This window comes from Leptinotarsa decemlineata, unplaced genomic scaffold (assembly GCF_025532065.1).
Source record: "Leptinotarsa decemlineata unplaced genomic scaffold, Ldec_3_MD MMD2_P_RNA_scaffold_2, whole genome shotgun sequence".
NCBI classification, from domain to species: Eukaryota; Metazoa; Arthropoda; class Insecta; order Coleoptera; family Chrysomelidae; genus Leptinotarsa; species Leptinotarsa decemlineata.
In genome coordinates this window covers 21,460,078-21,487,231 of record NW_027412529.1, presented here as the reverse complement: position 1 = coordinate 21,487,231, position 27,154 = coordinate 21,460,078, and the positions used below count along the sequence as shown (strand labels likewise).

The 27,154-nt window shown below is 34.2% G+C and overlaps 1 protein-coding gene across 2 annotated transcripts in view; it reads left to right on the top strand.

Moving 5' to 3' along the window:
• Positions 1-27,154, top strand: part of Vha100-2 (V-type ATPase subunit a family protein Vha100-2) — a 92,605-nt gene that overhangs the window by 8,268 nt on the left and 57,183 nt on the right. The window contains exon 1 of one of the 2 annotated variants that reach the window (XM_074185415.1): positions 10,075-10,229. The exons of the other annotated variant lie outside the window; for it this stretch is intronic. The gene's annotated coding sequence lies outside the window, so the exon portion shown is untranslated. Of the gene's footprint in view, positions 1-10,074; positions 10,230-27,154 lie in introns of those variants that run through there. 2 annotated transcript variants of the gene reach the window in all.

Genomic DNA, 27,154 nt, shown 5'->3' with positions numbered 1-27,154 from the left:
AGCAGCGTACGGAATTGTCTCTTATATACAAGCTCATACCATTTTCACTTGTACCACGATTTTTGCCGAACTCTAAAAACCTGATTCGGTTCCCAGCGGGGCAGTCACAAAGTATGTGCCCTGCTGTTTCATTATTTTCCAAACAGAGGCGACACACACTGTCTTCCGACAGTCCAAGTCTCTGCATATGATACTTCAAATGACAGTGACCTGTGAGAAGGCCTGTTAGACATCGTAATTCATCCCTACTGTAGTCCAACAACTGTTTAGTATCAAACTTCGAAGGGTGAATAAACGCCTTGGAGTGAGCCAATCCTGGAAGGTTCTGCCAGAAGTCCATACATCTTCTTGTCATCCAGGTGTTCAATCGTTGTTTGGCAAAGTCTAACACGATGCCAATGACAGGTCCTGGTTCGATGAAGCTGTTTTCTGCACCCTACTTTGCAAGGCAGTCAGCAACCTCATTGCCTTCCAGGCCAGTATGGCCAGGAATCGAGACCAGAGATTGACTCTTCCTATCGAGGAGACTCGTTATTAGCAATTTGCTACCAAGTTAGATGTTGCTTGGTAGGATCTAAAAGCTTCCAATGCCGCTTGACTATCCGAGAATATTTTTATTGACTTGTATGTGAGGTTGGATTTATCCAATCTCTCCACACACAATTCAATAGCGTAAATTTCCGCTGGAAATAAAGTCGCATAGGTTCCTAGGCAGGTTGATATATATGTCCTGGCTCTGCGGATGAAAACACCTGCACCAGAATCGGGAGGTGTTTTTGATTAGTCTCTGAACCAACAATTATCTGCTCTTAAAATTTCCTTCTCCCGGAGGATCCAGTCGTCTCTACTCGGAACAGTTCCTAGTTGACAGTTGGAGGCATAAAGTCAGAGGTCATTTCCAGAATGCAGTGACTTCCAGTGTCAACCAACAGTCTGTTGCACTCTGCATTAAATTGATTTGTGCAATTGGCAATGTGCACAAGTCTATATGCAGTCCATCTAGCCTCTGTCTGCAGAAAAATGTTTAAATGAGGTAGATCTAGAAGGATCTTCATGGCCGCTGACGGTGTGGTACTGATGGCACCACTGATGGCCAGACAACCCTGTCTCTGTAAGCGGCCAGAACTTCGCCTGGGCCGTTTTCTGTAAAGCCTTCGGCCACCGTGTTAGGAATCACACATTAAAAGATGTGACCTCGTTAGTCGCACAAGTTTATTGATTTCTGAGAGTTGTCGTTCGTATGGGGGCGACAGCTGATTAACGAAAAAACAGATTTGAACAGATTTTTTGAACCAGGCAACTTCACCATAAGTGATCATTGGTCTGACAATCATCACATACTTACATCCAATGGATTTGTTTGGGAACTAAACCCCAAGTTTTACCACAAACCGTTCGGCATGTTCATGGGCACAGTCTGGCTTTGTGTAAAACTTTTTCCAAGTGAGCGTTCTAGGTGAGTTTTTTATCAAGGAAAATGCCAAGATATTTCATCTCCGTTCCAAATGGAATGACCTCACCATTAAGTGAAAGTCGCGTTATATCGTTCAACTTTCTTCTCATGGTGAAGGGGATTATCACAGTTTTGCTGGGGTTGACAAACATCTGCTTCCTCAGACACCAAACTATGAACAACGTCCAAGGTGCTTTGAGGGATATTACAATCTACTCTTTCCGACGTGGACCTTGCCAAGATGATCTGCATAAGCTTGCAGATCTACTTTTCTTCTGTTGAGGGCATCAAGGGCATCATAATCGACCACAGGAGGGGAGATAGTACCCCACCTTGAGGGCAACCTCTGGTGACTCTGAACCTAATGGCCTCGCCTTGAAGAGTCGTAGTTGCAGTTCTGTTTACCAGCATGGCAAAGAATGGTTAGAGATGAATTAAACATAATTTGTTTCCAATTAATCCTATTATATTTACTTAGGGTTAATTTTCTCAAACTATTATTATTTGTCATTTGTTTGCCAAGTGCCAAAAAGATTATAGAATTTCTAATTACTCCTGAAAGACTGGTCCGATTTCGACAAGTAATTCAGAGTCGGGTGGAGAATTGAAACAACCACTTGAAAAAGAAGCGAAAAACGACTTCACAGAATTGTTTGTTCTACTGGCTTCATCATATTTATTCAAAACGTCAAATAAATCCCACTTTGCATTCTCTGGAACCCTAGTATATTTGTATGGAACTGGCCGATACTTTTCATGAAAATCCACTTACTAGTGGGATTCATTTCGATTTTTGTTATAAAAGGTGTACAAAATGGCGACACGTGTTTTGCTAAACAAAAGCTTTCTCAAGCAGTTTTTGATAAACTACATTTCATTAACTTATAACAAACGGTTAATACAGCCTATTGAAAACACTTTTCCCTTACCAGAACAAAAATGCTGTGTTTCGACCCGTGGTTCGCTATTTATAGAATTAGTAGGTGGCTAACCAAACTAACCGAACAGTTTGAAACTCTTTCAATCTTATAATTGACTTTAAGTATATTAAATAATAATTCACATGATTTTATAGAGAAGGTTAAAGCTGTTATGTTGCGATATGGAGAGATTTCGGTATCATTTAATGCATCCTCGTTGTCCCTATACCAAAAACTATTGTCTCAATGGGGAAGTAATCGCAGACTACAATTACCAAAAATCTGCATGGAGCAGAACTGCTTCCAGTTCAACAATTGTTTCTACAGACAGAATGAAGCATCGGCAATGGGAAAACCACTTTCACAGCTAATCTATTCACGATTGAATTTGAATTGGAACAAAAAGATGAGTTAGATTTTTCTCCACGAATTAATTTGAATCGGATATCTAGAAGGTGTATTTTTTATAAACTCGATACATTTGATACACTTCCACTCGTAATAACAGAGCCCCAAATATTGAGTTAACATATACATTTGAAAACGAGGGGTTACTATTCATGGATGTCTTAGTGATTAGAAGTAACCAGTGTTCAGAATTTGATGTTCTAGGGGTGTCTCAAAATCAAGGGTGGACATTGGGATTTCGGAAACCGTAAGAGATACAGAGTGGATTGAATTAAGACAGAGTTGTGTAATTTGATACTATTAAAAATGTTTCAAAATCTGGAAAATTCTGAATACTTCCGGGGATATCCTGAAAAATAAACGAAAACGCGCCATTTCGTTTTAATGTTGCTGACGTTATTTGAAATGCTATCAAAAAACTGAAACCACTTTCTTATAGCAACATTTTTTATTTTACAACATGCAACGGTCAGATTATATGGTCCGATATAATGAAATACCCTGTATTCGATAGAACTTTCCAAAACGAATTCAATATATTACAATCCATTATTTGAAAATGGTTTTCTGTCAAAATTAACTATTTATTTTTTTTATTTTCATTCAAACAGTAGGCCATGCCAAAACGACTAAATGACCGAAATGAAAGGCGGCTATGGACCGAAATGAAAATGTTATTGTTTAACTAAAATGTCAATATCAGTCATTCATAAATTCTAATAAAAAAAAGAAACTGCCGTTTTCAAATTTAGAAAATCGTGACAGGTTACCAATTTATTATGAGTCAAATCAGAATTCTAGAATTCATAGTGAGCCATACTTTCAATAATATCCTGAACTGTTGCAGCTGCATGAAACTTACATTGCCAAAGAAAATTTGTTTAAATTTGGAATCTCATAAAAAATATGGTCGGCGAACAAATGCTGAGGGAAAACAAAATATTTTGAATTCTGTAAGTTTTGAAATATTATTAACAATGTATAATAATAGTTTCACCATTGACAATAATTATTGTTAACTAAAGTGAATAATTCACCTTGAGGATCAACAAGGCAATTTGAAAATGAAATGCAACTGCAACTACACTCAAAGGCAAAAACTAAAACCAGGTGATAATATAAGATGACTGGAATTTTGTCACTGGCTTTCCAATACAATTAATGAGGATCAGTTTTTACTTGAAGTAATATGGATCGATGAATGCAGTTTTTCTACTAATAGTATCTTCAATAAGTACAATGATCGATAGAAAATCCAAGACAACATGCAAAAATTAGGCTACACGGTCGAACTTCTTTCAATGTGTGGGAAGGAATGTGAAATACACTTACCGGCTAAATGGTGTTGGTCTAAGTGATATACACTGCCCTCCAATCGTGATGTAAAAACCCATTTTTACGGTAAATCATACTAGGGGGCAAAATATGCTGAAAATTACTTCAAATTCGTGATCGGGACCTCCAAATTACTACAGGTACACCTATTTCCTGAAAAAATGTCAGCCCTAAAAAATCTAAATTTGTCTAACTTTTCATGAAAGCATCCCAGTAATTTCCGTAATTGTCGAGGACTGATGGGAATATTGAAAATTTACTTACCGGCTCAATACACCGTCCGCCAGTCGCAATGGAACTGCCGACAAAAAACTTTGAAATATAATTCTACACCGATCAGAAATCTCAATTTTTCAATTGAAAGTAAATTCAATTATTACTTAACGTTTCGTACATTAACATGAATTCGTTCATTATAGTAAGATGCTTTCAATTATAAAAAGTCATTTGGGTTAACAATCGACATTTTCTAATGTTCATTTATGTTTCAAAATTATTTTGAAACATTTAACAAAAAAAAAATTATTTCTCATATTTGTGTGTTTCACTTGTGATATATTTTTTCTATAATCACTAATTTTTTAAGTGGAAATATCTGATTTCTCTAGAAAATTTGTCTACTTGATTATCCAGAAAAATAATTGATGATAACGTTGTTTCTTGGAAGTCACGCAATGAAATTAGAAAATAACTGCAGAAATAATACAAACTCATAAAGTTAAGAATATATAATTGCACCATTCAAAGTCAATTCAACATATTGAAGTTTCAGGGTTGAGAAAAATTCAGTACAAAATATATCCAACTGTAAATAGTTGAAGACCGTTCTCGATTATACGAGTAAGTACCGCTGATTTCATTAATGAGGAAAAAAGGATATAGAAAAAAACTGAAAATTCAATATTGATTCGGATTCACAAAATTCAAATAATTGTTCCTTCTATGAATCTATGACTATTCGTTTTCTATTATTTACAATCACTTTTCTTAGTTTCCCAGGTGTAACTTCCTGGCATGCTTCGATTATTCATAGTGTTGTTGCTATTTCAGAGAGTTGGTTACATGCAGATCTTTTCAACAGCGAACTATTCCCGCATAATTATACAGTTTATCGTAAAGATAGAAACACAGGAGCTCGTGGAGGTGGTGTTTTATTGGCAGTCGATAGCAACAAATACCAATCCGAACGCCTTGAATTGATTTGTCATGTTAATAAAATTGATGTTTTGTCAGTAAAGATATGGGGCAGTAATCATGATTCAAAAATCATAATACTTGTAAATATTCCTCCATACACATCTGTTGATGAATATGATGAATTTTTCGAATGCTTAGAGAACATTCACGACCTTAGCAATACAATAATTTTAGGTGACTTCAATATTCCAGAATTTCAAGATCATTATGATAAAAAAGTTCAAACTAATTTGATATTACGTTTCAATAACTTTCTGAGTTTCTGTGGTATTTTCTTCTTCCATTAACCGGTATAACTTCAGAAATACCAATACTGAAAAACTTTGCAGATTACTCGGAATAGTTGATTGGAATCAACACTTCAGCAACCTGAATGACGTCGATCAAACATGCGAACGGTTTAACGAAGTCATACAAAATACAATAAAAAAGTGTGTACTCATGAAAAAATGCTGCTCCCGCAAGTACCCTACCTGGTATTCAAAAGATCTGATTCGTAAGCTGAAAGTAAAAAATCACTACCTGAAAATGTATAGGCATCATCAACTACTTTTTTATCGTGAAAAGTTCAGAGAGATGAGGCATTCAGTTAAACGCGATATAGATATTTCATATAAACGTTTCATTGCGAACTCCGAACAAAACCTGAAAAAAAATCCCTCCAGTTTTTGGAGCTATGTGAACTCAAAGAATGATAAAACTCGAATTCCAGGACATATGTATTTTAATGATCAAATATTGTCATCACCTAACGCTAAAGTTAATGCATTTGAAACGAACTTTCAAAGCGTGTATATTTCTAATAGTAATCTAAAAAATTCAAACTGGAGTAATGGAGAATGTATCAACACCAGTGATTACTTACATCTTAGTGAAATCTCGAAAAATGACATCATCTCCGCTAACAATAAGTTGAAAATTAAATTGACAGTTGGACCAGATAGCATTCCAGTCAAACTTGTTAAGAATCATATTGCTCTTTTTGCGAAGCCTCTTTGTATCATTTACAACCTCATGCTGAAAAATTGACTTTCCGAATATATGGAAGCTGTCGAGGGTATGCCCTATCTTTAAAACCGGCAAGAATTCGGAAATAGTTAATTATAGACCGATTACTATAATATCAGTGTACTCGAAATTAGTTGAAATAATTTTATCGGACCTCATTTATAAGCACGTAAAAAACACAATTTCCGAATTTCAACATGGTTTTGTGAAGTGTCGTGGCACTGCATCAAATCTTTGTATTTTTACACAATATTTCTTCTGTTTGTTAATGGCATTTCTGATAATATCAACTCTGAAAAACTACTTTTTGCTCATGATATGAAGATTTTCAGGGAGATTGAAGACTACTTAGATTGTATATCATTACAAAACGATATTACTGAGTTACATGATTGGTGTCAGAAAAATGAACTATCATTAAACATAGGCAAATGTAAAATTATGACTTTTGCAAAAAAATCCTCGGTACACATATATAAATACAAATTGGATAATATAACATTGGCAAGAAACGTTCTCGTCACTAGGATATACATATATATATATATATATATATATATATATATATATATATATATATATATATATATATATATATATATATATATATATATATATATATATATATATATATATATATATATATATATATATATATATATATATATATATATATATATATATATATATATATATATATATATATATATATATATATATATATTGAAAAGCTGTACACAAAAAGTTTCTGCAATTTCTTTATTTAAAAAAACATGGTTCTTACCTCATAAGAGAGTATAGTTATGATTTACTATTGGAAGAGTTCAACTAGACATCACTTAAAAAACGCCGCCAAATTAACGACTTGATTTTTATATACAAAATCATACATAATCAAATCAACTCGTCTACTTTACTTTCATCATTGAATTTTAACATTCCTTGTATAACTTCCAGGTAACATATAACTTTTTACATCGACATACCTAACTCACAACACCACTTTCACTGTCCTTTGACATCTATGTGTAGAAGCTACAATAGTCTACAAAACATAGATATATTCTTCTTACCATTATCTCAGTTTAGGAAAGCAATATATAATGCACTATAGAACTGATATGTTACATGGTATGTAATGCTAATATAGATTACGTTTTATGTTTAATTTTTGTTTTTCAGGACTAATATAAGCTTTTCATTTTGTATTATGTACTCCTGTAATTGGGTCTCATGACCTGTTGGGTGTATTTTCTAAATAAATAAATAATTCTCGCGCGGAGATCTTCACGAGTAGTGCCTATTCCTAGACACTGTATTTTTTAACGTTTCCCATAAATACAAGTTTAGGGGGGTGAGATCAGGGATATGTGGGGGCCACAACACCAGAGGGCTATTAGGTCCAATCCAGTTGAAACATTAATTTATTCCTTACATTCAGAGGCAATTCTTCCAGAAAGTCGGAGAACTCATTCTCCAGAAAATGAACGAATAATTTTCCAATCAGATTTCGTTCAATAAAACACACACACAACACCGGTTCTGTTGAACAGGAGTATCAAGGGGTGATACCTCGCACCTTCTCCAATCATCAGTATTATTTCAATTTTCTCTTGTAGAGTTTGTCGGGATATGTTTTAGACTAAATCGATATGAAAATCAATATCTATCATAAAAGAAACAGGAACACACACAACAAAAACAACAGCGACAACGAAAACAACAGGAACAATAACAGAATTAACACGAGGAAGTATGACTGAATTTAATAGGCTCTATCAACAAAATTGCTGGTTAATATCAATCCTCATTTGTTGTTCCACGGCAACGTCAGGGCATCCCTTGATTTTTATTGAATACAAGAAGAATGGCAATGATTTATTAGTGAATAAATGTTGAGAGGTTATAAAATACAATGATTTTTCCCGAAAAAACATTTTCAGTGGATATTTAGGTTGGTTGATTTATTTCTAAACTGAGAGCCCCCTAAGCTAATGCTCATATTTTATTTTTCGGGTTTCTCCATGAGAAGTATTGGTTCAGGTGAAAAGCCTTATTGGTATATCCTACAATTCCGCTAATTCCACAATTCTACGTAAACAATTACGGAAGATACAGGGTTGCTTCCATGAGAAGTGAGACAAATTTGGGTTTTTCAGGGATGATATTTTTTCAGGAAAAAGGTGTACCTGTAGTAATTTGGGGTTCCTAATGATGAATCTGAACGAATTTTCAGCCTATTTTGCTCCCTAGTAAGATTTATCGTAAAACTGGGTTCTTCCATCGCGACTGGCGGGCAGTGTATATCACTTAGGTGTCAACGTAATTCAGCTGGAAAGTGTAATTTCAGCTTTTTCATCAATCCTGCGAGTTTCACCATTCTACCCTGATGATTACGAAGATAGGGGGATGCTTTCATGAAAAGTGAGATAAATTTGGATTTTTCAGGGCTGACATTTTTTTAGGGAAAAGGTGTACCTGGGGGTCTCTATCACGAATCTGAAAAAAATGTTAAGCCTATTTTGCTCCCTAGTATTTACCGTAAAAATGATTTACCGTAAAAATGGGGTCTTTCATCGCGACTGGCGGGCAGGTCTGCGAGTTTCATCATTCTTCATTGACAATTACGGAAGTTACGGGGGTGGTTTTATAAAAAGTGAGACAAATTTGGATTTTTCAAGACTGACATTTTCTCAGGAAAAAGGGGTGCCTGTAGTAATTTGGGGGTCGCGATCACGACTCTGTAGGAATTTTCAGCCTGTTTTGCCCCCTAGTATGATTTACTATAAAAATGGCTTCTTCCATCGTGAATGGCGGGCAGTGTATATCACTTAGGCCAACATCATTTAGCCGGTAAGTGTATCTTCAGCATTTTCATCAATCGTGCAAGTTTCATAATTTTACCTTGATAATTACGGAAGTGCTTCATTGAAGAGTGAGACAAATTTGGATTTTTTAGAGCTGAAATTTTTCCAGGAAGAAGGTGGTTCTGATCACGAATCAAAAGGAATGGTGTTAATCAATGTCTTACCAGACCCTGTGGAAAACTTTACAACTACGCTGCTTGTCTAAAATCGATCTCTGTTTGTGACGATCCTTCGACGTAACAATGCGACTTTTTTTATGGATATTAGTCCAATTAGTATACATAATAGGTTAGTCGCATTTTACTCACTACATTTAAAAGGTTGATTCAACTGAAAATCGATGGAAGGGGGGTGAGTGATGAATCTCGATATATTTATTAGGTACTTATATTATACTTTCGATACGATGCTAGTTTGTCAAATATAATTTTTGCCAGGAATTGCAAATTGGGAATAGTGAAACAATGGGTCCATCAATAATGAATTCGTGAAGTGAGGGAGAAACACAATCCATGAATGCTTGAATTTTATTTTCATCCTCTAGTCTAGAAGGTGGATTTTGGTAAAATAGGAAAACGAATTTAATACATTCTCAAATTGAACTTTGAACACTAGATACATTTTCTGTGTGTATCTACCTAGATTTATAAAAAATCATTAGTTTCATTCATTATCAATCCTATCTGATTGAATGACAATACGCTTTTGTGACTGATATAAACTTTTGTTTCAAAAAATATCTGGCAATCACCGAACTAAAGACGGGACGGTGTTATGCCGGCAGAAAGCGACAGTAATCTAAAGTGATTTTGTACGATATTTCGTATTACACATTTCGTATGACGCCAACTAGCCGTAACGTTACGGTATTATTCCGATTATAGTGCTTATCACAATAGCGATTGCATACGAACTCGTCTTGAGTACACAATTCATAATAAAAACATGTGACAATTCATAATGAGAGTTAATTCATAACTAGTTGGTTCAGTCGGTGGCGTACAAGGTACCTACGGTGTATGTTGAACAATTCATTTTAGGGTAAGTCCTATGTAAATTTAAGATTTAAAAACCTAGTTATTTGTATTGAAGTATAGCTAGCATTAAGTACTCAAATTAGTAATTTGATAAATTCATGTTGCTAGAACTTGATTATTCGTTGAATGCGATTGGTAATCTTGTGACTTCACTCGTGACTTTTTTCTTTTAGGCGTTGGCCTAATCATATCAAGCAATTAATGATCTTCTCAATGAGTTTATTGACATGATATTTATTCAGACGGGGAAAATGATTTCCTCGATTTTAGTCTTTTTTCGGTTGGAGGCTCTTTGAACATTTCATTTTATGACTACTGCTACCGAGGTTCTATAAAATAAGCAAATCAATGGAAATATCAACGAACATATACATATACAAACATAGATATTATACATATATTGTTCAATATGCGTTGGGCCCTAATGAACGTCCAAAATTTTGTCAATAAAAAAAGTTTTGGGACCAACAAACGGTACCTAAACTTTCGAAGAGCAGTATTTATGATGCAAAAGGCATAAAAATCTCTAAAATCCTTATTCCTAAATAAATATTTTCGGCAGATACTGATAATACATAAAAAGAAAAATATCGGTTGATCAGACAGTAATGTTTATAGCGGGTTATGATAATAAATATCATTGAATAAGTATTTCAAGATTAATGATTTACGATTGTGATAGTACTACAAGTAATGCCAATTTGTTGAGAGTATTGGAAAGATTGATTTTGGGTTTCATGATTTTATGTCCATTATAGTAGAAACTAAAATCGTTATCATATTAGAAATCGAGATATAATGATTATCGTGCTGCCTTAATAGTGACTGTCGTTAGACAGTGAAGTTTCTTATTTGATAACACCAACCCTATATGCTTTCGAAAACTATGGAACATCAAAATTGAAGTGTTCCTCTGCACTGAATCGATATTTCAAATTCACAAATTCAACCTAGCTATCCTAGCTTTTATCTGCTTGAAATAGCCCTCCATTACTGATTGCAACTTAACAGAAAGGGATGAATACTGGGTGACCCTCCAGGCATAGCGTTGATTGCTGTTTGAAAAGTAAAGCTACGAAAATTATGAAAATTTCATAGTATAGGAATGACATTGAGTACAATTCAGCTAAAATATTTGCATGTAACGAACATTTCCGATTATACCCGTAGTAGGCTCGAACTTAGTTATTTCAAATAGAAAATCCTACTTTTCATTACAGATTTAGATTTTACCTGTTCCGTATCAAGTTATTTCAAATAGAAAATCCTACTTTTCATTACAGATTTAGATTTTACCTGTTCCGTATCACATACTTTTTACCTATTCTGCAAAGTTTTTATTTGACATTTAATATAAACAATTTCATTTGCAGGACATTTTTCATTTGAATATATTTTTCTTCTCTCTTTAATTTCTCTTCAATTTTTTTGTTCTGTTATGGGACTAACAAAAGGTTTATCTGAGCAGTTGATTTCCTATAGGGTGTCTACAAAAACTATTGTTTACTGTTTCATTGCAATAAACATTCAGATTGATGATCACTTTCAATTAAATTTCCTATACCTATAAAATGCTTAGTTTCCATAGAAATTCATGTTTTGATACTTCAAGGAATTCACTCGATCAAATGTATGTCGACTTTGAAAAAAATCGAGTGAGCTGAATGTTCAATTATATTAGGCGTTATTCAGAACTGTCAAAATCTACAGTACAATGGCCAAAGAAAATTTACAGGAACTTTCTCCCTTCTCGAGTTATACAGGAAAAACTAAAAATACTAATGTTTTTGTTTTTCTTACGAATAGTTATATTTCATTTGAAATGAACTATAACGATGTAACAATGAATCTTGAAATAACATTTCGTGTCAACTCGGCCACCACCAACTTTTTTTTTCAAATACGGACCTGTCTCATTTATTACAAATATTGATAAATTGATAAAATCACAATTCAGTGGTATATTACACTTGGTATTTTCGTAACGATTCATTTGAAATATTTAGCATCATCAGAGACAACAATTTTTAATTACGATCCTTTCGTTAGTTCTTTTGTAAATTGTTTCGATTTCTTTAAAATGTATTCAACTATTGGCGTACCTCAGAAATTACGCAATAATTTCGATGAGAAGAAACCCCAACACAACGAACATTCGAATTTTTCCTTTTTGGAAATTCTGATTAGAGTAATAGTAATCCTTATTTGGAAGCTGATTTTTCTGGAGTCAATTTTCACATGGAATGTAATACTTGTGAATGCGAAACTGCGTTTATGTGGAATAAAATTCCTGAGAATGTTTTTCCAAATGGATTTAAATCGTTAAATTCAATGTAAATCGCTACTTTCGCACAGGCACCGCTCTGAGAGCCCCTTGAGGATGTTCCTGCAATGTTTGTGTTTTGTCCTTAAAAAAATGAAAGTCACTTAACATTTATTCATCTCTATTTCTTCGTACTGGTGAGTCCTAGGAAGCTAAAATTTGGTATATAGGTGCTTCTTAGGTTTTTGATACGCACTAAGAAAGGATTTTCGAATATTCCATCTGGGGCACCCCGCGGGGGTAAAAGAGGGGCGTTTACATATGAAATTAGCTTTTAATTACTGTTTCTCCGCACCGATTAATTTTCGGAGGCTAGATTGTGGGGACTGCCCAGCAGTTATACAGGTCAGACAGGCAGAAACTTCGACATGAGATACCGAGAACATGTATTATCAGATGAAAAATCAGCCAAATATGGACATCTAAAAGAAACAAACCATACAATAAATAAAGGAAACATGAAAATTCTTCATACATGTAACGAAGGAAGGGAGATGAATTTATTGGAAGCGTTGGAAATAAATAAATTGTACAAGGATCCCAAGTTCATAACGCTCAACGACCAACTAGATCTATGCAGCTCGCCCATTTTGAATTTAGGAATTTTAGGATCCATCCAATAGTTGGTTATTGTGACATATTGTAATATTGGTAACGTGTTAGGTCAGGTACATAGAGCAGATACCTGTCCACACTATTTAAGACGCAACTTGACAATTTGTGGTAGTTACTTGAAAATGGCCTTATAAGCCGAAACCGGCCGTAACGAATGAATAAACACAGTAGAAACTACATAAAAGTATTTTCTTTATTCTCTATTCAACATGAATTTCTACAAAATAAATAAGTCATCAATCGAACAAGTTAGATTCATTTTATGTTGAAGGTGTGCAATAAGAAAGAATCCTCAAATATTCCAAATGGGGCAACCCCCTTGGGGACAAAAGGGGCGCGTGTACATATGAAAATTACATTTTCATTACTGTTTTTCCGCACCGCTTCATTTTCGGAGGCTAAAATTTTGTATGTAGATTCGTTTTTTGTTGGAGATGTGTTATAAGAAAGAATTTGCAAATATTTCAACTGGGCGATCCCTTGGGGATAAAAGGGGCGCGTTTACATATGAAAATTACATTTTCATCACTGTTTCTCCATACCGCTATATTTTCGGAGGCTGAATTTTTTTATGTAGGTTCGTTTTATGTTGTGGATGTGCCATAAGAAAAGGTTATTAAATATTCCAACTGGGGCGCCAATCGCAGGGGAAAAAGGAGCGTCTATGAAACAAAATTATTTTTTCATCACCATTTCTCCTTGCCCTGATAAAATTTCCGGTGGGTGAATTTATATTCAGTATCAGCATTGCACCCGTGTGGAGCTGGGGCAGTTCGCTAGTATTTTTATAATTCTCAATATTGAAATAAATGAATATGAAAGTTTTTGGTCAAAGCGGTTGTTGTGGTATTTCGTACCATTTTCAATCGAGCTATCTTAATTAGCTTCAGGAGGAACAAAATAAGCAATGATAATATCTTACAGTCAAATAATTCACCATCCACCATTCAGGGTTTCCCAAAGTTTTTAAAACCACCAAGGAACCGAGCAATTTTTTTTTAATTTTCAAAAACTACACCTTACGATTTGATCTCCACAAACTTGTGTAGTTTTTGAAATTACTATGGATCTTCATCAAGTAACGGCCGAATCTATCAGATATTTTTTTTTCAATTCGAACTCGAAATTTCAACTCTGCCTTGTTCGAACGTGATTCATAGATATCGATGAAAACTTTCATATTTTACTGTGATTTTAAATAATTACTTATTTCTTGCATTAAGGAACAATTCATGAAAATACGTAACAAAAAATTCCGGGGATAGTTACTCTTGAGAAAGTTGAGATATATAACTCAAAAACTGCAGTGAATCGCATAACATATTATGATGGTGATTTTGGATTTTGGTAGATCTTTAGGTAGTCTATTTAAAAAAATTAATTAATTTAATTAATTCTACGTAAATGGGTAATTTCACTAGTTTCAATTAATTTGAATTCACATATTCAAAATAAAAAGGTTTGCAATGGTTTATCTGTGAAATGAATTTAGTTAGTCCGACTCTGAACCGAATGTGAATGGAACATCTGATAGCCAGAATTTCACACCTTGAACCAGATCACAAGACCTCATAATCAACATTTACTGAAAGCCTTGGTACATTTTGCTGAAGGTTGATATACCGGACGATATTTGAATAACTAATATTGTTTATTTGCAGATTTTGTCGTATACTATTTTGATAATCAATTATTGTTTTCTTATTAGTATAGTGCTAACAAGGGTACAAACGTTTTTGTTGAAGAACTAATTCATTATGTTACATACAGTGTGTAAAAGAAAAATGGAATAAATGTATTACTTCAGTTACGGTACATATTTTAACAAAATCCCAAAACACGTCGTTTAAATTATAATTTGACATACTTCAACGGAAAAATGCTACCCCTACCTTCAACCCTCTTCGAATGACAGGTAAAACCCTCAATTTTTTAAATGGAAAGTATAGGCTTGCGATACATCGTTTGAAAGGTATATTTATTTTCTATTTAAAAATGTTATCGCTTTCAAGTTCATTGCAACAATTAAGATAAAATAAATTAAAATCATGTGGTTACCGATATTCCATAAAATACACTCAAAACTTATTGCAATATATTCAAAACTCATTTCATGTTGAGGTATTGATAATAAGAAAGTAAGCTAAAACCATAGCAATTTTCTTTTCGGATGTTATCCTTTAAAAAACTGTGAATACATTTTTGTGGCAACGTTAGTTCAAAACGCCTTGTCAACTTTAGTTTTCAGTATTTTAATTCAAGTTTAAAGTTCGTTAACTTCAAGTCTGACAAATGGTTAGATTAACGGAAATACATAAAATAACAGTTTTACAAATGATTGGTTACGGAGATAAAACCCGAACACAACAGAAAATAGCTCGCCTATTTCATGAGAATGAGTGATGAACTCAAATTAGATGTGATGATTGAGTTTGAAGAAAACACACAAACATCGAGTAGACAGGCACCCACTACATTCAATGTTAGCCATACATCGATAGTAAACATATTAAAAGAAAATAAAATGCATCCCTATAAAATGATACCTACTCAGGAGCTCATGGAAGACGATTTTGATAGAAGAACTTATTTTTGTGAGCAAATGATGGACATGTTGGATAACAATATCATCCAATTAGAAGACGTTATGTTTTCTGATGAGTGTACTTTGTCTCTTAACGGTAATCCTAATCGGTAAAATTGTCGCTACTGGTCAACGGAAAATCCTCACTGGATGAGAGAAGAACACAACCCCTAAAAGGTTAATGTTTGGGCAGGGATTGTAGGAAACCAGATCATAGGTCCCTTTTTCATTGAGGGCAACTCGAATGGCGATAATTATTTGGCACTACTTCAAAATGATGTCATTCCAAGCTTAGCAAATTTATATCCCGATCCAGGAAACCCCCAAGTTCCAGTGAATACGATATGGTTTCAGCAGGATGAAGCACCATCACGTTACCAAGTTAATGTCCGGCAATACCTTGATACAACATTTCCCAATCGGTGGATAGGTAGACGAGGATCGATTGAATGGCTAGCACCATCACCTGATCTTTCATCATTAGATTTATTTTAATGGGAATATGTAAAGAGCAATGTGTAAAAAACTAAATCTTCAGATTTGAATGACTTAAAAGAACGAATAACGCTTGCGATTAGGTCGGTCACGCCTGATATGTTAAATAATGTTAGATGACAGTTTTATTTGATATTAGGATGTTGCCAAGATGTTCGCGGTGAAAATTTTAAACATCTACTTCGTTAACATCCATAGTTTTTTTTCGCGTTCTACATTTCATTACGTTTTGCATTACATTTTAGTTTTTGAGTCTATTTATTGACTTTCGGTAATTACATGATTTTAATGTATTTTATCTTAATTGTTGCAATAAACTTGAAAGCGATAGCATTCTTGAATATAGAGAATAAAGAGACCTTTCAAACGATATATCACAAACCTATACTTCCCATTTGAAAAATTTGGGGTTGTACCTGTCATTCGAAGGGGGTTGAAGGTAGGGGTGGCATATTTACGTTGAAGAATGTCAAATTATAATTTACATTTGACGTGTTTCGAGATTTTTAAAAAAATATGTACAGTAACCGAAATAATGAATTTATTCCATTTTTTTTCTACACACTGTATAAAAATTGTTTTATACATTTGTGAAACTCCAACTATAGCTAATGATCATATATAAAGTCATGCAATCTATAGTTATAAATGCGAAAGTCACACACCTAACACTCACTCATTCATCTCTGTTTCTCCGTATTGGTAAGACCTCTCCGTACCGCTATATTTTCAGAGGCTGAAATTTTGTATATGGGTTCGATTTATGTTGTAGATGTACAATGAAAAAAGTATATTTGAATATTTCAACTAGGGATCCCTTAACAGTATGCCCTAAGAAAGGAAATTCAAATATTACGACTGGGGAGTCCCAAAGGGGGATAAAAGGGGCGCATTCACATATGAAAATTACCTTTTCATCACTATTCCTCCGTACCGCCATATTTTCTGAGGCTAAAATTTTGTATGTAGGTTCGTTTTATGTTGTAGATGTGCAATAAGAAAGGATTTTTGAATATTCCAACTTGGGTGACAGCCGCGGGGTAAAATGGCGCGTTCGTAAGAGAAACTTACGTTTCGTCACTTTTTCCATGCCCTTAAATTTCATTGCAGCATTGCACCCGTGCGGAGCCGGGGTGAGTCGATAGTATGATATAAAAAAGTCTTTATGTCAATAAGAAAACCAATATTCCTTTACGGGAAGCAAATTGAATATTAACTGTGTTATTTCTAGGACGTTTTGACGGAATCCATTTGAAAATATAATATGAGATTATTAGATACATGTCATTTGAATATCTTAGTAATCCTATACGGAAAGGGGCCCAAATAAGCCTCATGGGAAATTAATCGTTGATATTTCATAACTAGATAAATTTTGATTACCACTCAATGTGGTGATTTCCTCATCTAAATTTGAAACATATTTGCTGAATCTGTTGACAACCACGGTATTGAGTTTTAACGTCCATAGCATCACGTTATGAGTGATGATAGTAATCATGAAATCATGAAATGAAAAGTAAAAATGTACTTGGTTTCTGATTAATTCATGTTATCAGACTATTCAAAGTAAATCCGACATTATTGTTTGTATTGTTTAGCTTTGTTTAATGCAATATTTTAAAATAAACTCAACTCTTCACTACCGTTGGTCTGAAATCTATGTATTGAATCCTAAGAAATTGAAATCCAGAAAATGTTTCGAAGAATTATTCCGGGCCAAAGATTAAACATTTGGTCCGAAGTTTCTTTGAATTTAGTACAATATTGAAAGACTTCGAACGAATTGTCAAACGCTTGGAGTCCTAGATGGCAGCAATCGTTCTGTGAGTTGAGAAGAGAATAAAAACAGCACTCATCTCCACTGCGATGACTACTAATATGGATATGGATCCCCCCACCCAGAAGCAAAAAGACGAGGAAAATTCAGATTATTTCATCAACACCTATAATGTCTACTTGGTTGGCAAAACACGCTTTGAAAAACAATATTTTTGTTCTGGCATGGGAAAAGTATTTTCAATAGATTTACTTTACGCTGGAGGTTTCAAATTCTACCCATAATGAATTGTAGAGATCGAACCGGAGAAGTGAGAAACAACGAGTTCAAAGAGTTCAGTTTACATCGTGAACAATGATAGTGGAAAATTGTCTTGTAACTATAGGGCATCAAATTTTTCGAATTTTTTTATCTCGCATATCTTAGACAATCCAGAAAACAAAAAAGTCCACAATGCATACATGAAACAGGTGTTACTACAAAACTCTAGGCTATAGGGTGATTTATGTTTTTCAGTAGACCAAGTTTCTGCAGAAAGTCTGAAAAAACGGACATAACAGAAACTTAGAGAAGAGTTTTATTCTAGTATAAAGACACAAAAAAGACTCATAAGTAGGTGGTAGTTAACGTATTCAAAACCGCATAGCGACACACGCGACACGTGTTTCGCTATGCGGTTTTGTAAACTTTAGAGTGGACATCTCACATTGAAGTGTGTTTTTTGAATACGTTGTGATGGATTTTCATCAATTATATTGGTCAGTTCTAGCATGAAAACGTACAAGAAAATAAAGAAAATTTGGTTATTTATTTCTTAGGTTGCAGATGCAATAGAAGTGCACAATATGGGGAAATACATCGAACACCATGCTAGCAGTACTGATGAATATTCTAAAAAGCTCATCACTAAAAATTCCAGAACTGATAATTAAGTTTCCATAATTGGACTTGATCAAGTTCATGAACCAAATTTCTGGCAAAATGATATTTGTTTCAGCCGCTTATAACCTTATGAAATGTCAGCGTTTTTGGATAGTCGTAAAAAATTTTCTGATTGATTCGGCCGTTACTTGATGAAGATCCATAGTAATTTCACAAACTACACTTAAACGATTTGATCTCCACTAACTTTATTGAAAATAATCATAACATGTTTCGCTTATCGCTAATCATTTGAAAAAGCTAATGTTTTAGCGAAACATGTTATGATTATTTTCAATAAAGTTAGTGGAGATCAAATCGTTTAAGTGTAGTTTGTGAAAAGTCGTAAAAAAGTTGAGAATTTTCGGAAACCAACCTTCAAAGACTCTACAGAAGAAAGTCGTCCTAGAAATCTGTTCCACTTACTTGAAATGCTTTATCTGTCTTTTGTTATCTATTAATTAGCTGTCGCCCCTACAAACAATTCTCGGAACTGCAAGCTAAGGATTAACGAAGTCTCACTTTAAATACGCCATTTATATAGTCAGCCATAGCACATGCCTCTTGTGAAGTTTATGATATATGAGTATTGAATCATTTTGTCCTAAGAATATAACATATAACGAATAAAATTGAAAAAAGTAAATTACCAGGTAGAAATTGATCAGAATTCATATCACTGTTGATTTCAGATGACTTTCCATATGACCAAGAAGAGAAAGTTGATGTTATAATCAGAAACTTTTTCTCATATTTTCAATGGTTAAAAAAAAAAACAAAAAACCCACAAGAGGTTTAATTTTTCAATGAATTCGAAGTGTAAACTTGAATGATCTAAAGTAAAGCAACTGAATTGGCTACAAAAATACCGCTAATCTGGTAATATATAAAAATTACCAATCAGGAAAATCTCCACTGTAAAAAAAATTATACTAGGTACTAATAATGTTCATAATTGCAGCAATGAGGCAAAAATACTGGAACTGAGCGAACACCAAAACAAACCGCACAAATTATAAATACACCAATAATAACCGATGATAACCGTTATAGAATTTTTTCAATACATTTTATTGAAGAAGCGATTCGCCACAAGGTGGCTTCATCAGTTAGTCTCTGACGCTACCGCATGTAGCAAAAGTCGTCTCAGACCACTCTAATTGAGAAAGCTACAGTTGTAGTGAAATGCGTATTGGAAATGAATTCTATACAGGGTGTCCCTGGACTTCCTCTTTTCCTCTCGGGAATGTATAGATGGGGTCAAAATATCACCAGTACTTCATATAACTTTTTTTCCTAAAATCCTTCGTTACCAAGTAACGGGCCCTCGAAGTTACAAAATGAAAAATGTTTTTCTTTGATAACTTTTCAAGTGAATATTCAAAATCATCCAAATTTTGGTAATTGACTAAACAAATGAATTCCTTCGATGAGCTTTCATGCAGGAGTCAGTTGTTTTGCTACAAAGTCAGGAACGGACTACCCCCGATGGTCCACACCCCAAAACTTCGAAATGACAGATATTTTCCAATATTTTTCAACAAATTAAGGTTACTTGGACAATTTTATGAATGAAAGTACTCGTGTGGAAAGTCGATCGGAGCAACGAGTCTTGATAAAAATGTAGTTTCACTCGACGACATCAAACCCGCTCGTCCACCATTATTTGAAATGAATAATTATCAAAGCAGAAATAATAATGATAACGTTAATTCAACAACATTTATCCTGAGATGTCTACCATTATTCGAAAATATTAGTTTTTAAGGAAAATGGAAATGATAGGTAAAATGTTCATAACGAATTTTTATAATGCAAACACGTTTAACTAACGAAACTCAAGAGCCTCAAGAGCAAACAGAAATGAAAAATCCGCTACAGAAACTGCTCGATATGACCACCTTCTCTCTCTATACATTTTCTTAGTCTGCGAAGACACCCTCTCTGTACATGAAATAGCATTCCAGGGTAGTTTCGTATGGCTTCACAATGTAATGTTATTCTATTCAACAATGCATCTCTTGTGTGAATAGGTGTAGCGTAAACAAGGCTTTTTAGATGCCCCCACAGAAAGAAATCCAATGGATTTAAATCCGGAGACCGCGATGGCCATGAATATGGCCCACCTCTACCAATCCATCTATTGTGGAAAATATGGTTCAGATGGTCACGCATAATCAAACTAAAATGAGGAGGAGCGCCATCATGCATAAACCACATATCTCTTCGGGTTTGCAATGGAACATGTTCCAAAAGTCCATTCAAATCGTTCTGAATGAACTCCAAATAACGTTCTCCATTCAATCGGTCCTGTAGAACGAATGGTCCTATAAGATGGTTTCCTATGATACCAGCCCAAACATTCACGTTGAATTTCCGTTGGTGTTTGGTTTGCAATATCCCATGGGGATTTTCTTCGGCCCATATATGGAGATTATGAGAGTTGATAACTCCATCTCTACTGAAACCTGCTTCATCAGTGAATAAAACTCGATTAATAAAAGTCATATCCTCTCTTTGCCTATCCATGAACCAATTGGCATATTCCAGTCGTGCTGGAAAATCTTGAGGTGTCATGGCATGTACCTTCTGGATGTGAAATGGGTGGAGCAGTTGTTCCCTAATTATTCTATGAATAGTGGACTTGGATGTATGGAACTGTTCTGCTAGATTTCTGATGCTCATTGAAGGATCATCAGCGACGGCTTCCAAAATATTTTCCTCCAATACAACGGTACGTACAGTCCTAGGAGCGCCCTCAACACCTCGTTTTGGCAAAACTGTACCTACAATAATATCGAAATAAAACAACGTGCTCAAATTAATTATCAATTATTACATACCTGTCTTCCTCAAGCTGCGATCGACACGCTCGAATGTTTCTCTTGACGGTACCGTTCGATTGGGAAAATGCTCGGAATACAGACGACGAGCTTCTGCAGCATTACAAAATGCTCGTCCATAAAATACATGCATATCTGCATATTCATTGAATGTAAACTGTTCGGCCATATCAAAAAAATTCAAAATATCCTATAGAATATTGACAATACAATGATAGTCATATGACAACGCACCACTCAACAAAACAAAATCGCATTCCAGTTTCTCATTTTTTATCAAAACTTTCTAAAAGGTTTTTTTGTCAACATCTGTGAAAGAAATGGAACATAATTATTCCCTGGATATTTTTCACCTGATCATGTGCAGCCGTTTTTGTAGTTCATTCGTTTGCTTTTTATTAGTATAGTAAATATTTTTTCCGATGTGCGTTTTTTCAGCTAAATTTAGATTCGTGTTAAAGAATTTCTCCCATAAAATTATAATTATCAGTGAAACTCCTCAACAGTTTAGCTGTGAAGAAGAATTTGAAACATTCGAATGTTGAGTTTCATGAGATTCAGATAACTGATCAACACGAAACGTGATTATTCCACACGTATTATGTACATACAAAATATGGAATGAATTTGATATTTCATAGTAGAGTAGCTTGTTAGTTTAAAAACACCACGAATCTACAGAAGTTGATATTTCTTTTGAAAAAATATCTGCTATCACAATTGTGACTTAAACTTCCATATAGGTACTGTACTTTTTGTTTACGACTTCATTTTAGCATACTTTGTATTATTCCTGTTATAAATGTTGTTGAATTAACGTTATCATTATTATTTCTGCTTTGATAATTATTCATTTCAAATAATGGTGGACGAGCGGGTTTGATGTCGTCGAGTAGAACTACATTTTTATCAAGACTCGTTGCTCCGATCGACTTTCCACACGAGTACTTTTATTCATAAAATTGTCCAAGTAACCTCATTTTGTTGAAAAATATTGAAAAATATCTGTCATTTCAAAGTTATGGGGTGTGGACCATCGGGGGTAGTCCGTTCCTGACTTTGTAGCAAAACAACTGACTCCTGCATGAAAGCTCATCGACGGAATTCATTTGTTTAGTCAATTACCAAAATTTGGATGATTTTGAATATTCACTTGAAAAGTTATCAAAGAAAAACATTTTTCATTTTGTAACTTCGAGGGCCCGTAACTTGGTTACGAAGACTTTTAGGAAAAAAAGTTATATGAAGTACTGGTGATATTTTGACCCCATCTATACATTCCCGAGAGGAAAAGAGGAAGTCCAGGGACACCCTGTATATTTGGAAAGTATTATCGTATATAGTATAGTTGATTTTTACCAAGTAACGGCTCAGTGTATTCGAAATTTGATAACAATATTTTGATATTCACATTCATCGTTCAATGTACTCTGCACAACAACCAACCGTCACTTTGTGTCTTTCTATAGTCTATTTCAAAAGAGTGTAGAGTAATAAATCATGAAGTGTCATAAAATTTGCCTGAATTTTGTTGTCGTCCATGGGCGTAGGCAAATCTTAGGATTATTAAACTTAATAATTAAAGTAAATTAAAAATTACAGACATAGATAATAATAAAAGGCCATTTTTGGGAAGTAATTTGGTCTAAAACTAAGTACCTACATGTATTTAGGTAAGTAAAATTTCTTAAAAAAAGATTAAGATTAATTTTAGTGGTTCTTGTAAACTTATTTAATATGCAATTTGGGTTCATATACTTGAGCATGATTTCTCAAAAAAGGGTTAACACTTAGTTCCGAGGTGCCACGTCATTATAATAATCCCTTTTTGACCCTGCCCACCAATCATGCAATACCTATTAAACCCAGGTAATTAAGAAAAAGGGTTTAAATATATTGTAATGGTGTCTTAAACATTCGAGTTATAATAGTAATTGTTACTACACCAATTAAACGTACAGTGATATTGTGATATAGAAATAGTGAAAAAGTTATAAAATGGGGACATTTACTCCAAAGAAAAGAAGTGTAAAAAATTCTCCGCTATCTGTTTGCGAAAAAGTTATAATTTTAAATGTATATGATTGCATAAAACACGATCACCCTAGTTTGTCTGTGCAAGAAAGTGTTGAGCGATGTGCCCGAATGACTGGAATTGGACAGTCCACGATTTTTAAATTATTGCGAGAAAGAAATATATCAGGCCAGGTAAGTCCATGCAAGAGAAAATCAGGAAGACCAATAAAAATCTTAGATGAAGACACCAAATGTGACATTCGAAGAAAAGTTCATTCGTTTTATTTTAAAAAGGAAATACCCACTCTTGAAAAAATATTTATCGAGATAAGCCAAGATAACGATATTCCTTTGATATCCAGAAAACTTTTATGGAAAACTTTAAAAAGTATGAATTTTGCCTGGGAAAAGCACAATCGAAAGGCACTATTACTGGAAAGTGATGAAATTGTTTGCTGGAGACGAAAATATTTGACAACTATAAAGCAGTACCGCAGAGAGCAAAAGAAAATTTTTTATCTTGATGAGACGTGGATAAACGAAGGTTATATAGTCAAAAAAATGTGGCAAGATAAAAATATAACAAGTTCTCGCCAAGCTTTCATAGAAGGCCTTTCGACGGGTATTAAAGTGCCTTCGGGAAAAGGGAAGAGGCTTATAATTGCTCACATTGGAAGCGAAGACGGATTTTTAAAAGAAGGTTTGTTAAGCTTTGAGTCGTGCCGGACGGGAGATTATCATGAGGACATGAATTCGGATGTCTTCGAAGACTACTTCGGGGAAATGTTAAAATTTCTTTCAGCTGATTCGGTCGTGGTTATGGATAATGCAAGCTACCATTCAAGGCGCTTAGAGAAGGTACCAACTTCAGCTTGGAGAAAGCAAGAAATTATTAACTGGCTGTCAAATAAAGGTATTCAGTTTGAGACGAATTCAGTAAAGAAGGAACTACTAGCCATAGTAAAACAACATAAATCTCGCTTCATGAAATATGCCGTAGAAGATGTAGCAGAAAAGTATAAAGTAACTGTGCTGCACCTACCGCCATATCATTGCGAATTAAATCCTATAGAACTTATATGGGCACAAGTTAAAGGATATGTTGCAAGGCACAATACCACATTTAAAATGAAAGATGTCAAGGTATTGTTTGATCAAGCCATTATGGAAATCACATCAGAAAACTGGCAAAAAGCAATCCAGCATGTTTCAAAAGAGGAAGATAAAATGTGGGAACTGGACAACTTGGTCGATCAGGTGGTTGACCCTATAATTATAACACCAGGGGATGATGACAGTTCTTCGGATGAAGACTATACTGATGTAGAATAATTTAATTGAATTGTAAATATACTGTAGCGGGATAAGCAATCTGGACAGAGACCAGTGTATCAGTGACAGTGACACTTTTGCTTAGGTTAGGGTTTAGAATTAAGGGTAGTCTGAATAATTATTTTCTCGGAAGGTTCTCGAAAATTGTACCTAGTAATCTCTAGAACATTCAATTAGGGTATAAATAGAGTGTTGTTAAACGTTAAGGGAAGTTCACAGTTTTAGTATTGTTCAAGTGTCAAATTGTAATAACGTATCCAGTAAAGTTCTTGTCGTTTTTGTGAATAAATTGATTTAAAGTCCCCACAAGTGTTTCAATACGTGAAGTTCGTTCGTGTGTGTTTGTGAGTATTTCCCGATTTCGGTTCGTATATATTTTATTGTTACATTTTATATTTTTTTAATAACACTGTTCTGCTGTATTAAATTTTTATTTCCTTTAATATAATTTTTATGAATGCATATTCTTTTGGCAATTATCCCACTAGCGCGCCTCTGGCTCAGTATTTATCCGTCGATAACAATGGACAAATCCCTTAAAACAGGGTGATACCTACCTGCTCTTTATGAAACGACATAATTTTGCAATGCGGACTAGGGAAGTGACAGAATTTATTGACGGATCACCCTGTAGCGCTTTTGAATACTTAATGAGATTTTATTACTCTACACTCTTTTGAAATAGACTATAGATCTATCGAAAACCTTCGACAGTTAGCTACTAATTCTATTGAATTCATTCGAAAACTATGGAGTCATAGGTGATTAATTGACTGTTTCAGAATTTGTTCGTTGAATAAAACACAGGTCGTGAAAATTGATGAACAGGTTAGTACATATCAGTTGATTGAGTATGGTGTACCTCGAGGAACTGTTTTGGGTCCTATGCTTTTTGATATTTATCCAAACAGCTTATTTGATGTGCCTAGCACTGATAAAATAATGACATACGCGTATGATACAGTTATTTTCTTCAAAGTTGAAGATTGCGAAACTTTGAAATGTATAGTTGAAGATAATGTGGAGCAGATGAGATAATGGTTCAACAGCAGGTTCCTTACGATCAATGCAAAGGCTACTTTTCTCACCTGTATGTTCTAATGCATCCATCTTGCCACGTTTCACTAAACATCCTTTGAATAACGACTACACCATTGAAACCTCAAATACTTCGAATATCTTGGTATCATGCTACATAACCACCTTAAATAATACGGTTGCAGACGTCCTTGAATTACCAGATTTATTATTACGAATGTTTTTAATTGTGCATTTTTCATTAAAATAATTAACGAAAAAAGAAGGGGTGGGGCAAAGTTTCGGCTGTAGATTCATGTATTTTTTACTAATTTCGTAGTACCTATTTGCTGGTAATTGTATATGTTCGTCGTACTTTTGTTTTAGTTTCTACCACATTTACAATTAAGATTCCATTCACATCTTTGACATTTTCATATTTTAGATCATGTAGTTCATGCCTTCTACATGCTCCCATTTTTCCAAAAATCATTGCTACCAAAAAAATATTCAACAACAAGAAATAAACCCGCGTCTCGTAATGTAGTCTAGTTCAAATCTAGGGCCTTCGCCACGAGTTACCTGACTAAGTTTTCTCGAAATCAATGAAATATATCATGCACGACTCGAATGGAAAATGAAATCCATGAAAATGTTAGGTAGATACTTACATACTTTCATAAAAAACTTTTCATCAGAAGCTTCGTCGATAAACGTTTTTATTTGTTCAGATAAAAATATTTTTGATTTTTTTCCAACGCATCCTTCGGATTTTCGCTTTAGAAATAAGAAGCTTGTAGCTTCTTATATTTAGAAATGTCTATATTATGGTTAATATTTACCAACGATTTTATTGAATAATGTGCCCATGTACTAAATGATTTCATAGTTTCCATCAATTCTTGAAAATAAGCAATCAAAACATTTTCGGAGAGTTGTCGAAATATTATATGATATATTTTTTCGTACACTTTCTTAGATTTTTGGGACAAAATATTTTGTA